Here is a 12,628-nt window from a genome sequence, read left to right on the forward strand (position 1 = left end):
TCTTTCAAGAAGTATGTACAAAATGAAGTTAGGCCCCGCCTTGCCCAGGCCTCATACGTCTTATCCTTTGTATTTGGTGCAAAGTCTAGATCATTGGGAGCCCACCGTAATATTCTGACTTGTTTATAAAGATTATATTTTTTAATGAAATGCAACCATAATTTCAGTGGTAAATTAATCCACTGATTATTTTGTTGAATTTGTTGTTTGACAAGTCTTTTATCTCCCAGTATGGCTTGAATTGGGCAATTCTCTGAAATTTTAGTTTCTATTTGCTTCCACCTGGCTTCATAATCTGTGTTGCACCAACACACCAATGTTCTAAATTGGGCTGACATATAATAATCCTTGAAACATGGCAAGGCAAGGCCTCCCCTCCCTTTGACCAATTGAAGGGTCTTCAGTCTCAATCTTGGCCTTTTCCCCTGCCAAATAAACTTGGAGATTAATTTATCCCATTTATTGAACTGCTCATCACTAATTGGAATTGGGAGTGACTGAAATAAATACAACATCCTGGGTAAAATGTTCATTTTGACTGTGTCCACTCTTGATTCAAAATTAAATATTGGTAGCAGATCCCATCTTTTTATATCACTTTTAATCTTCTGATACAAAGGAGTTAGATTAATTTCATACAGTTTAGATAAATCTTTTGGAATGTTTACTCCAAGATATTCTATATGCTCCAAATTCCAATTTGTTTGAATCTTGGAAGTCAGTATTTGAGATGGTTTATAATTGAAACTCAGTATTTGTGTTTTAGAAATATTCAGTTTATACCCAGATACTGAACTAAAAGTGTCTAAGTAGGAAAGAAGGCTAGGAAGAGATGTGTCAGGGTTTGTCAAATAAATCAACACATCATCTGCAAATAACAAAATCTTGTGTTCTTGGCCACACATGTTCACCCCAGTTATATTAGTGTTTTGGCTGATACCCTGACTCAAAGCTTCAATAAAAATGGTAAAGCATAATGGGCTACTAGGGCAGCCCTGTCTATTTCCTCTCTCCAGATTAAATGATTTGGAAAGGGCTCTATTTACTTTAATTCTTGCTTTTGGATATTTATATAGTGTTTGTATTATTTTTATAAATGATTGGTGGAATTGAAATTTTTCTAAGACTTTATACAAAAATTCCAATTAACCCGATCGAATGCCTTTTCGGCATCAAGGCTCAGCATCAACATTTTATAAATTTCTTCTACTTTTATATTATAGTAATGAGTAAAGAGGATGGTTAAGAGAAATGTATTGGAGTAAAAGTATACATTTTATTGAGGAAATGTAGTGGAGTAAAAGTGAAAGTTGCCAGAAATGTAAATAATGAAGTAAAGTACAGATACGTCAAAATTCTGCTTAAGTATCGTAAAGAAGTATTTCTTTTATTAAAGGAGCATCTCCAAAAATCTCAGCCCTTTACAAGCAAAGATGGGGCGAGATCACCACTTTGTGAACAACTGCGTGAAAAAATAGTCCAACAGTTTAAGAACAGTGTTTCTCAACATTCATTTGCAAGGAATTTAGGGATTCCATCATCTACAGTCCATAATATAATCAGAAGATTCAGAGAATCTGTTGAACTTTCTACACGTAAGTGGCAAGGACGAAAACCAACATTGAATGCCCATGACCTTTGATCTCTCAGGTGACACTGCATTAAAAACAGACATTGTGTAAAGAATCTTACCGCGTGGACTCAGGAACACTTGACACAGTTGACACAGTTCGTCGCTACATCTACAAGTGCAAGTTAAAACTCTACCATGCAAAGCGAAAGCCACACATCAACAACATCCAGAAACGATGCCGCCTGTTCTGGGCCCAAACTCATTTGAAATGGACAGACGCAAAGTGGAAAAGTGTGCTGTGGTCTGATGAGTCCACATTTCAAATTGTTTTCGGAAATCATGGATGTTGTGTCCTCCGGACAAAAGAGGAAAAAGACCATCCAGATTGTTACCAGCGCAAAGTTCAAAAGCCAGCATCTGTGATGGTATGGGGGTGTGTTAGTGCCCTTGGCATGGACAACTTACACATCTGTGATGGCACCATCAATACTGAAAGGTACATCCAGGTTTTGAAGCAACACATGCTGCCATCCAAGCAACGTCTTTTTCAGGGACGTCGCTGCTTATTTCAGCAAGACAATGCAAAGCCACATTCTGCACGTGTTACAACAGCGTAGCTTCATAGTAAAAGAGTGCGGGTACTAGACTGGCCTGCCTGCAGTCCAGACCTGTCGCCCATTGAAAATGTGTGGCGCATTATGAAGCACAAAATATGACAACAGAGACCCCGGACTGTTGAACAACTGATGTCATACATCAAGCAAGAATGGGAAATAATTCCACCTACAAAACTTCAACAATTAGTGTCCTCAGCTCCCAAACGCTTATTGAGTGTTGTTAGAAGGAAAGGTGATGTAACACAGTGGTAAACATACCACTGTCCCAGCTTTTTTGAAATGTGTTGTAGGCATCCATTTCAAAATGAACAAATATTTGCACAAAAACAATAGCTGAATATAGGTTGAAGAGGATTTGCAAATCATTGTATTCTGTTTTATTTACATTTTACACAACGTCCCAACTTTATTGGATTTGGGGTTGTAGGAAATTAGACTTCTGGTGGTATTTTGTGATTAACCAAGTGAAAATACTAATTCACAACTATAAGTTGTGCTTGTTAAGAGAACCTGCTCTCCTATTGGTCTATCCATCTGTCTGTACGACAAAACCTTCCACATCCGAAAACTCAAGAACTGTAAAACTCTCAAAATCAAAATTTATATTAACACTGGGAGGTCAGAGATCTATCCGCCTGCCTGTCAAAAGCCAAAAATCAACTTGGCTGTGTCCTTTGCCCTTATGGGCAGCTCACTTGTTTCCCATTCATCTTCAAATACAGCAAAAGAGTGACAATTGTTCCCACGCCAATGAGATCCTCATATGGACAGAAGAGTCACAAGTACTTGTTTTGGAACAGTGGATCCAAATGAGAGGTACATCTGGTAGATGTGCTGGGTTGCATCATTCGTAATTTTCTTTCTTTTGGGTTTTTCAGCATCAGACAGCCTCACACAGTCGACCCAGCCAGGGTTGCTCAAACCCCAGCTTGCATCCCGGCAGCTTTCACCCACGGATGTGTCCTCTTGATCTGGTTCCAGCTACTGGCTTTGCAGCTTTAACAGCAGATCAGTGGCCTTGCTCCTTGTCTCCACAGTGATTCACTGTAGTGTAAATCTTTGCACAGAGTGTATAGCTTGGTTTTGACATTGAAGTTTGTACAATTATGCATTTATTTAGAGCTCTGGGAAATGGATTAGAATTTAAGAAAACTGCCATGGCCATAAAAAGAAACAAAACAAAATGTTACGGTTTTAATTAATATTTTCCATTTAATTTGCCTTCTTCATTTAGTCATTACATCTTTTGACTACCACTTTGGCTTCTGCTTGGCAAAATATGGTGGAAGTATTATTCCGGGATACATTCAACCTGCTCTCTACTCTCACTACAGATGACAATATCATCTGCAAACATCATAGTCCATGGAGACTCCTGTCTGATCTTATCCGTCAACCTGTCCATCACCATTACAAACAAGAAAGCCTGATCCTTGGTGTAATCCCACCTCCACCTTGAATGAATGTCATTCCTACTGCACATGTCACCACTGTCACACTGTCCTTGTACATGTCCTCCATTGCCCTCTAATACGCTGCAACTCCAGAGTTCCTCATACAATACCGCAACTCTTCTCATGGCACCCTGTCATAACCTTTCTCTAAGTCCACAAACACATAATGTACCTCCTTCTGGCCTCTATACTTCTCCATCAGCTCCTCAAAATATTCCTTCCACTTTCTCAACACACTCTCCTCGATTGTCTGCAAGAAAGGCTCAGAGCTGATCCTTGGTGTAATCCCACCTCCATTACCATCTACATCTTTTACCACTCTAACCTGCTGAACATCCTTTCCAGCTCTGTCCCTTTGTCTGGCCAATTGGTACAAGTCCTTTTCATCTTCCTTGCTATTCAACTTCTTGTACAGCTCGCAATATGCCTTTTCCTTAGCTTTTGCCACTTCTCTTTCACCTTACGCCACATCTCGTACTCCTGTCTACTTTCTTCATCTCTCTGACTAGCCCAGTTCTTTTTGCCAGCCTCTTTCTCCTTATGCTTTCTTGGACATCTTCATTCCACCACCAAGTCTCCTTCTCTTCCTTCCACTTTCCAGATGTCACATCCAGTATTGTCCTAGCCGTCTTCCTCACCACACCTGCAGTATTTACCAGCTGTCCAAAATTGCTTCCCCTCCATCCAGTGCCTCTCTCACCGCCTCACTGAATTTCACACAAAAGTCCTCCTCCTTCAGCGTCCACCATCTGATCCTTTGTTGTCGCTTCTTCACCTTTAAAGTCATCTTACAAACAACCATCCTGTGCTGTTCAGCTACATTCTCTACATTTGAAACAATGCTTCCACATGAGCACTATTAAGAAAAAATATCCACTAGAGGGCACTGCAGGCCATCTTGAAAGGTTCTGATAACATCAAGCATGAGGATGATCATTATAAAGTTTGCACTGCTGAAGAGACACATAGACATCAATGTGGGGGGGGGTGGGTGGGTTTGAGCCATTAAACACTTCACAAGAATGTATATTTAAAACCCCCATTAAAATATTCCACCATTGTCACATATTTCTTCTTGATGTCTTTTGGATTTTAAATCTGGAGTCTCCCCTTCTGGCTCAGCTCCTTCTTCACCACAATAGTCCGGTACAGCATCTGTAAATCATCAGCTGCCACCCAATCAGTCTATTGATCTCACGCTCCAACTTAACCCCACTTGCAAACAAGGCCCAGAGATACTTAAACTCCTCCTCTTGTGGCAAAAACTCATTTATTTATCTGTTTATTTATTTTAAATGGTTGGATACACCAGTGTTGGTCTGAATCCCCTCTAAACCTTTATGGGTTATTCCTGGACCTGTGCCCCACCGCTTCAAAACCACATGGGTGAAAACATTATCAGCTTGTTGCAATTAACTACATTTTAGAAGAAGAAATGGCCATGCCTGTTCAAGGGTGTGGAAAAAAATATTTCTTGGATCAAGATCATTCCCTAAATCTTCTCAGTTGTTCCACATCTCAAAACCCATCCTTCACCACATTAATAAATACATCCATCCATAATGTGTCATGATGCTAGAGACACAAAACCACTACAGCAGTAAAAAAAAAACGTAAAAAGTTTTAATCTCTTGATGGATGGCTGTAGTGAAAGTCATGTGTTTAAAAGTGCAGAGTTAAAACTTGTCAATCAATCAATTTTATTTATATAGCGCCAAATCACAACAGTTGCCCCAAGGCGCTTTATATTGTAAGGCAAGGCCATACAATAATTACGTAAAAACCCCAATGGTCAAAACGACCCCCTGTGAGCAAGCACTTGGCGACAGTGGGAAGGAAAAACTCCCTTTTAACAGGAAGAAACCTCCAGCAGAACCAGGCTCAGGGAGGGGCAGTCTTCTGCTGGGACTGGTTGGGGCTGAGGGAGAGAACCAGGAAAAAGACATGCTGTGGAGGGGAGCAGAGATCAATCACTAATGATTAAATGCAGAGTGGTGCATACAGAGCAAAAAGAGAAGGAAACACTCAGTGCATTATGGGAACCCCCCAGCAGTCTAAGTCTATAGCAGCATAACTAAGGGATGGTTCAGGGTCACCTGATCCAGCCCTAACTATAAGCTTTAGCAAAAAGGAAAGTTTTAAGCCTAATCTTAAAAGTAGAGAGGGTGTCTGTCTCCCTGATCCGAATTGGGAGCTGGTTCCACAGGAGAGGAGCCTGAAAGCTGAAGGCTCTGCCTCCCATTCTACTCTTACAAACCCTAGGAACTACAAGTAGGCCTGCAGTCTGAGAGCGAAGCGCTCTATTGGGGTGATATGGTACTATGAGGTCCCTAAGATAAGAAGGGACCTGATTATTCAAAACCTTATAAGTAAGAAGAAGAATTTTAAATTCTATTCTAGAATTAACAGGAAGCCAATGAAGAGAGGCCAATATGGGTGAGATATGCTCTCTCCTTCTAGTCCCCGTTAGTACTCTAGCTGCAGCATTTTGAATTAACTGAAGGCTTTTCAGGGAACTTTTAGGACAACCTGATAATAATGAATTACAATAGTCCAGCCTAGAGGAAATAAATGCATGAATTAGTTTTTCAGCATCACTCTGAGACAAGACCTTTCTAATTTTAGAGATATTGCGTAAATGCAAAAAAGCAGTCTTACATATTTGTTTAATATGCGCTTTGAATGACATACCCTGTTCAAAAATGACTCCAAGATTTCTCACAGTATTACTAGAGGTCAGGGAAATGCCATCCAGAGTAAAGATCTGGTTAGAGACCATGTTTCTAAGATTTGTGGGGCCAAGTACAATAACTTCAGTTTTATCTGAGTTTAAAAGCAGGAAATTAGAGGTCATCCATGTCCTTATATCTGTAAGACAATCCTGCAGTTTAGCTAATTGGTGTGTGTCCTCTGGCTTCATGGATAGATAAAGCTGGGTATCATCTGCGTAACAATGAAAATTTAAGCAATGCCGTCTAATAATACTGCCTAAGGGAAGCATGTATAAAGTGAATAAAATTGGTCCTAGCACAGAACCTTGTGGAACTCCATAATTAACCTTAGTCTGTGAAGAAGATTCCCCATTTACATGAACAAATTATAATCTATTAGATAAATATGATTCAAACCACCGCAGCGCAGTGCCTTTAATACCTATGGCATGCTCTAATCTCTGTAATAAAATTTTATGGTCAACAGTATCAAAAGCAGCACTGAGGTCTAACAGAACAAGCACAGAGATGAGTCCACTGTCTGAGGCCATAAGAAGATCATTTATAACCTTCACTAATGCTGTTTCTGTACTATGATGAATTCTAAAACCTGACTGAAACTCTTCAAATAGACCATTCCTCTGCAGATGATCAGTTAGCTGTTTTACAACTACCCTTTCAAGAATTTTTGAGAGAAAAGGAAGGTTGGAGATTGGCCTATAATTAGCTAAGATAGCTGGGTCAAGTGATGGCTTTTTAAGTAATGGTTTAATTACTGCCACCTTAAAAGCCTGTGGTACATAGCCAACTAATAAAGATAGATTGATCATATTTAAGATCGAAGCATTAAATAATGGTAGGGCTTCCTTGAGCAGCCTGGTAGGAATGGGGTCTAATAGACATGTTGATGGTTTGGATGAAGTAACTAATGAAAATAACTCAGATAGAACAATCTGAGAGAAAGAGTCTAACCAAATACTGGCATCACTGAAAGCAGCCAAAGATAACGATATGTCTTTGGGATGGTTATGAGTAATTTTTTCTCTAATAGTTAAAATTTTATTAGCAAAGAAAGTCATGAAGTCATTACTAGTTAAAGTTAAAGGAATACTCGGCTCAATAGAGCTCTGACTCTTTGTCAGCTTGGCTACAGTGCTGAAAAGAAACCTGGGGTTGTTCTTATTTTCTTCAATTAGTGATGAGTAGTAAGATGTCCTAGCTTTACGGAGGGCTTTTTTATAGAGCAACAGACTCTTTTTCCAGGCTAAGTGAAGATCTTCTAAGTTAGTGAGACGCCATTTCCTCTCCAACTTACGGGTTATCTGCTTTAAGCTGCGAGTTTATGAGTTATACCACGGAGTCAGGCACTTCTGATTTAAAGCTCTCTTTTTCAGAGGAGCTACAGCATCCAAAGTTGTCTTCAATGAGGATGTAAAACTATTGATGAGATACTCTATCTCACTTACAGAGTTTAGGTAGCTACTCTGCACTGTGTTGGTATATGGCATTAGAGAACATAAAGAAGGAAACATATCCTTAAACCTAGTTACAGCGCTAGTGTAATGAAACTTATTCCCCACTGCTGGGTAGTCCATCAGAGTAAATGTAAATGTTATTAAGAAATGATCAGACAGAAGGGAGTTTTCAGGGAATACTGTTAAGTCTTCAATTTCCATACCATAAGTCAGAACAAGATCTAAGATATGATTAAAGTTGTGGGTGGACTCATTTACATTTTGAGCAAAGCCAATTGAGTCTAATAATAGATTAAATGCAGTGTTGAGGCTGTCATTCTCAGCATCTGTGTGGATGTTAAAATCGCCCACTATAATTATCTTATCTGAGCTAAGCACTAAGTCAGACAAAAGTTCTGAAAATTCACAGAGAAACTCACAGTAACGACCAAGAGGACGATAGATAACAACAAATAAAACTGTTTTTTGGGACTTCCAAATTGGATGGACAAGACTAAGAGTCAAGCTTTCAAATGAATTAAAGCTCTGTCTGGGTTTTTGATTAATTAATAAGCTGGAATGGAAGATTGCTGCTAATCCTCCACCTCGGCCCGTGCTACGACCGTTCTGGCAGTTAGTGTGACTCGGGGGTGTTGACTCATTTAAACTAACATATTCATCCTGCTGTAACCAGGTTTCTGTAAGGCAGAATAAATCAATATGTTGATCAATTATTATATCATTTACTAACAGGGACTTAGAAGAGAGAGACATAATGTTTAATAGACCACATTTAACTGTTTTAGTCTGTGGTGCAGTTGAAGGTGCTATATTATTTTTTCTTTTTGAATTTTTATGCTGAAATAGATTTTTGCTGGTTATTGGTGGTCTGGGAGCAGGCACCGTCTCTACGGGGATGGGGTAATGAGGGGATGGCAGGGGGAGAGAAGCTGCAGAGAGGTGTGTAAGACTACAACTCTGCTTCCTGGTCCCAACCCTGGATAGTCACGGTTTGGAGGATTTAAGAAAATTGGCCAGATTTCTAGAAATGAGAGCTGCTCCATCCAAAGTGGGATGGATGTCGTCTCTCCTAACAAGACCAGGTTTTCCCCAGAAGCTTTGCCAATTATCTATGAAGCCCACCTCATTTTCTGGACACCACTCAGACAGCCAGCAATTCAAGGAGAACATGCGGCTAAACATGTCACTCCCGGTCCGATTGGGGAGGGGCCCAGAGAAAACTACAGAGTCCGACATTGTTTTTGCAAAGTTACACACCGATTCAATGTTAATTTTAGTGACCTCCGATTGGCGTAACCGGGTGTCATTACTGCCGACATGAATTACAATCTTACCAAATTTACGCTTAGCCTTAGCCAGCAGTTTCAAATTTCCTTCAATGTCGCCTGCTCTGGCCCCCGGAAGACAATTGACTATGGTTGCTGGTGTCGCTAACTTCACATTTCTCAAAACAGAGTCGCCAATAACCAGAGTTTGATCCTCGGCGGGTGTGTCGCGAGTGGGGAAAAACGGTTAGAAATGTGAACGGGTTGGCGGTGTACACGGGGCTTCTGTTTAGAACTACGCTTCCTCCTCACAGTCACCCAGTCGGCCTGCTTTCCCGGCTGCTCGGGATCTGCCAGAGGGAAACTAACGGCGGCTAAGCTACCTTGGTCCGCACCGACTACAGGGGCCTGGCTAGCTGTAGAATTTTCCACGGTGCGGAGCCGAGTCTCCAATTCGCCCAGCCTGGCCTCCAAAGCTACGAATAAGCTACACTTATTACAAGTACCATTACTGCTAAAGGAGGCCGAGGAATAACTAAACATTTCACACCCAGAGCAGAAAAGTGCGGGAGAGACAGGAGAAGCCGCCATGCTAAACCGGCTAAGAGCTAGTAGCTGCGCTAAGCTAGCGGATTCCTAAAAACACACAAAGCGAATAATGTGTAAATAATTTAGAGGTGATTCAGCAGAGGGAGTGCTTTAGTTAAGGCACGTGAAGATAACACTGTGAAACAAATCGTTATCTAGGTAACTAGATCAATCTAACTGCGCAGATTAAACAGCTAACAGATACAGCAACACACCGCTGTGCTCCGGAACAGGAAGTGATACAATACCGCAGTGAGAACCAACCACCAACTTGTGATGGTCCTTGAGGAAGAAGAACAGCCAGCTGACTTTCTTCATGTCTACCACCACAGCACAATGATCTTCAGCTGGTGGGCAGGGGTCAGGTATGTAGTCACTCAGTATTCTGATTTACTCCAAAGGGCACCATACTGTGGAAAGTTGGGTTTAAAACAAACAAACAACAACAAAAAAATCCCCAAAAGTTCTACAGTTCTGTCTGTGCATGTTAAAACTCCCATGCTAAGAAAAGGTCAGGGCCAAAACAGCTCATTTTACACTTGTATGACTTGCGAAATGTATGCTGCAAGTTTGACAGAAGCTCTAGCCTAGATTTGATCGATTTTCTTGTATTAAGAGTCTTCTCCATTTCACTACACAATAAAGCTGCGACTGGTCTTTCAACAAACAAAATTACACGATGCACAATTTCTCCAAATACAGCCACAAAAGCCTCTAACTCCTTTAGAATTGCTATGGTTGTCTTGGTGGGTTCCTCACTCGTCTTTTTGCTTCAGTTTTTGAGAACTGCCAAGTTCAGACAGATTTACCAGGCTGTTTGTATTTTTATTAACAAATGTGAATGAAATCCAAGACATAATCAGTGACTTGTCAATATTCATGTTTCCAGCCGTTGAATTGATGAAAGAAAACTGGCTGTGTAAGTGATGATTTGTGTGTGTGAGGTACTATGTATAGAAAATTCCTAAACGGTTAATGAGATACTTTTTTTAAGTCTTCAGACACTTTATCACTAGCTTGCCAATGATTACAAAGTAGGTTGGTAACATTGTGAGCATATGCTGCATCTTTGGAACTCCAAAAAAAGTGAATTATCTTCCATAGTTGAGCTTTTTGTCACACTATACATTTTGGTTGTGTCACATCCTAAAATTCAATTCAGTATTTTAATTTATATACCGCCAAATCACAACAAAACTGCCTCAAGGCGCTTCACACAAGTAAGGTCTAACCTTACCAACCCTTAGAGCAAGCACACAGGCAACAGTGGTAAGGGAAAAACTCCCTCTGACGATTTGAGGAAGACACCTCAAGCAGACCAGGCTCAAAGGGGTGACCCTCTGCTTGGGCCATGCCACCAGCACAGTTGACAATACAAATATAGAGGACATTTTGGGAGTCCATGCTGATGTCCAGGATGGGAGGCTTGCAGAAGAAGATACCCACTCCCACTTCTGGATGGAGCTGCACCTGAGAGAGAGAGAGAGAATACAGAATCAGGCAGCAGAAAGACAACAAATAAGGTATAATTTGTCAGCATTAAGCAACAAGGAAAAACAAGAAATACTAAAGTGATTGCCGGCAACTAGCCCTAAGCTTCACTAAAAGCCCCAGACTTTAGATAAAGTTGAGGCTGACCTGCTTTGTTTACTAATAAAATGAATTTAAAAGAGTAAAAAGCATAGAAACATACTATGCCAGTATGCTAGCCACACAAAAGGGAAAATAAGTGCGTCTTAAGTCGACTTGAAAGTCTCCACAGAGTCTGACCGTTTTATTGACGCAGGGAGATCATTCCACAGAACAGGGGCATGATAAGGGAAAGCTCTGCAGCATTCTTTAACAGCCTATGCAACACCTCTGTTCACATCGTGATGTACATAGATTACCTCGCAGCTCCTGCTTTGTTCAAGAACATGCATGAAGTTTAGGAGTGTCATTACAGATGCATCTTACTCCTCTGAAATGCCTCTCCAGGTGCAGCTGGTGCAGCTGCAACCTGTTCACAGAGTGTGACGAACACCGTGGTGTGAGATACCGTGCCCCTCTCATCGTCCTTTTTAGCAACTTCTATTACAAGATCTACTTCAACAAAAAGCTTTAATAATACATTAATAAAGTGTCATGCAAAATCTAAGACTGGTGTATCTAAAAGGCAATAACATTGAAAATCATATGGTAAAACAAATTCCAAGTCAAGGTTGTGATGTCTGTGCATTCTTGTACAATAGAGGGCGCTACAGACCCACTTTACTAACACTTCTCCACTCCACCAATTAAGGTTTCTTTTTTACCATATCAAGACATTTTGAACAGTTGCAGGCCTTGAATTGAGGTTTAGCGCTCTGAGCATCCTCCAGTTGCGAAACATTTTTGCGTGATACGTCCAACTAACTGGTTCCTCTAAACATTATCTGTATAGTTGTCATTTTTTTTCTATTAAAAACGAAACAGCTCAGTCATTCAGTTTTTTTTATTTCGTGACCCGAGCAACATTCAAATAATTGTTGTAAACAAACTGTACATTTTATACATATAATAAAGTATGCCGGTTTCTCTGCAATGTTACAGAATTCGCCCTCCTCCAGAAATAAACCCATAAGCAAAGCACATAACCACAAAAATACAGAAATGCAAAACAAACTTTTCCACTGCTAAAACAACACACCAATATTATATGATACTGTACACTTTAGCGTGGAGTAGAATGAATGATGTAGACTAGAAAGGAAGAAACACTCAGTGAAACATGAGTCCATTCAGCAGTGACTGAAGTTTATACAAAATAAAGACGGACAACGCTGCATGGGGCTGCTGGTAATGCAGATTTATAGACCGCTTAACTCCTTGAACGTGATACTTGGTAAATAAATGTGATTTTTGAACTGAAGATGCAAAGTGTGACCTCGTTAATGGTCTTGTAAGATCACTTGGCATCGTGACCA

Source organism: Thalassophryne amazonica, chromosome 10 (genome assembly GCF_902500255.1).
Source record: "Thalassophryne amazonica chromosome 10, fThaAma1.1, whole genome shotgun sequence".
Lineage (NCBI taxonomy): Eukaryota > Metazoa > Chordata > Actinopteri > Batrachoidiformes > Batrachoididae > Thalassophryne > Thalassophryne amazonica.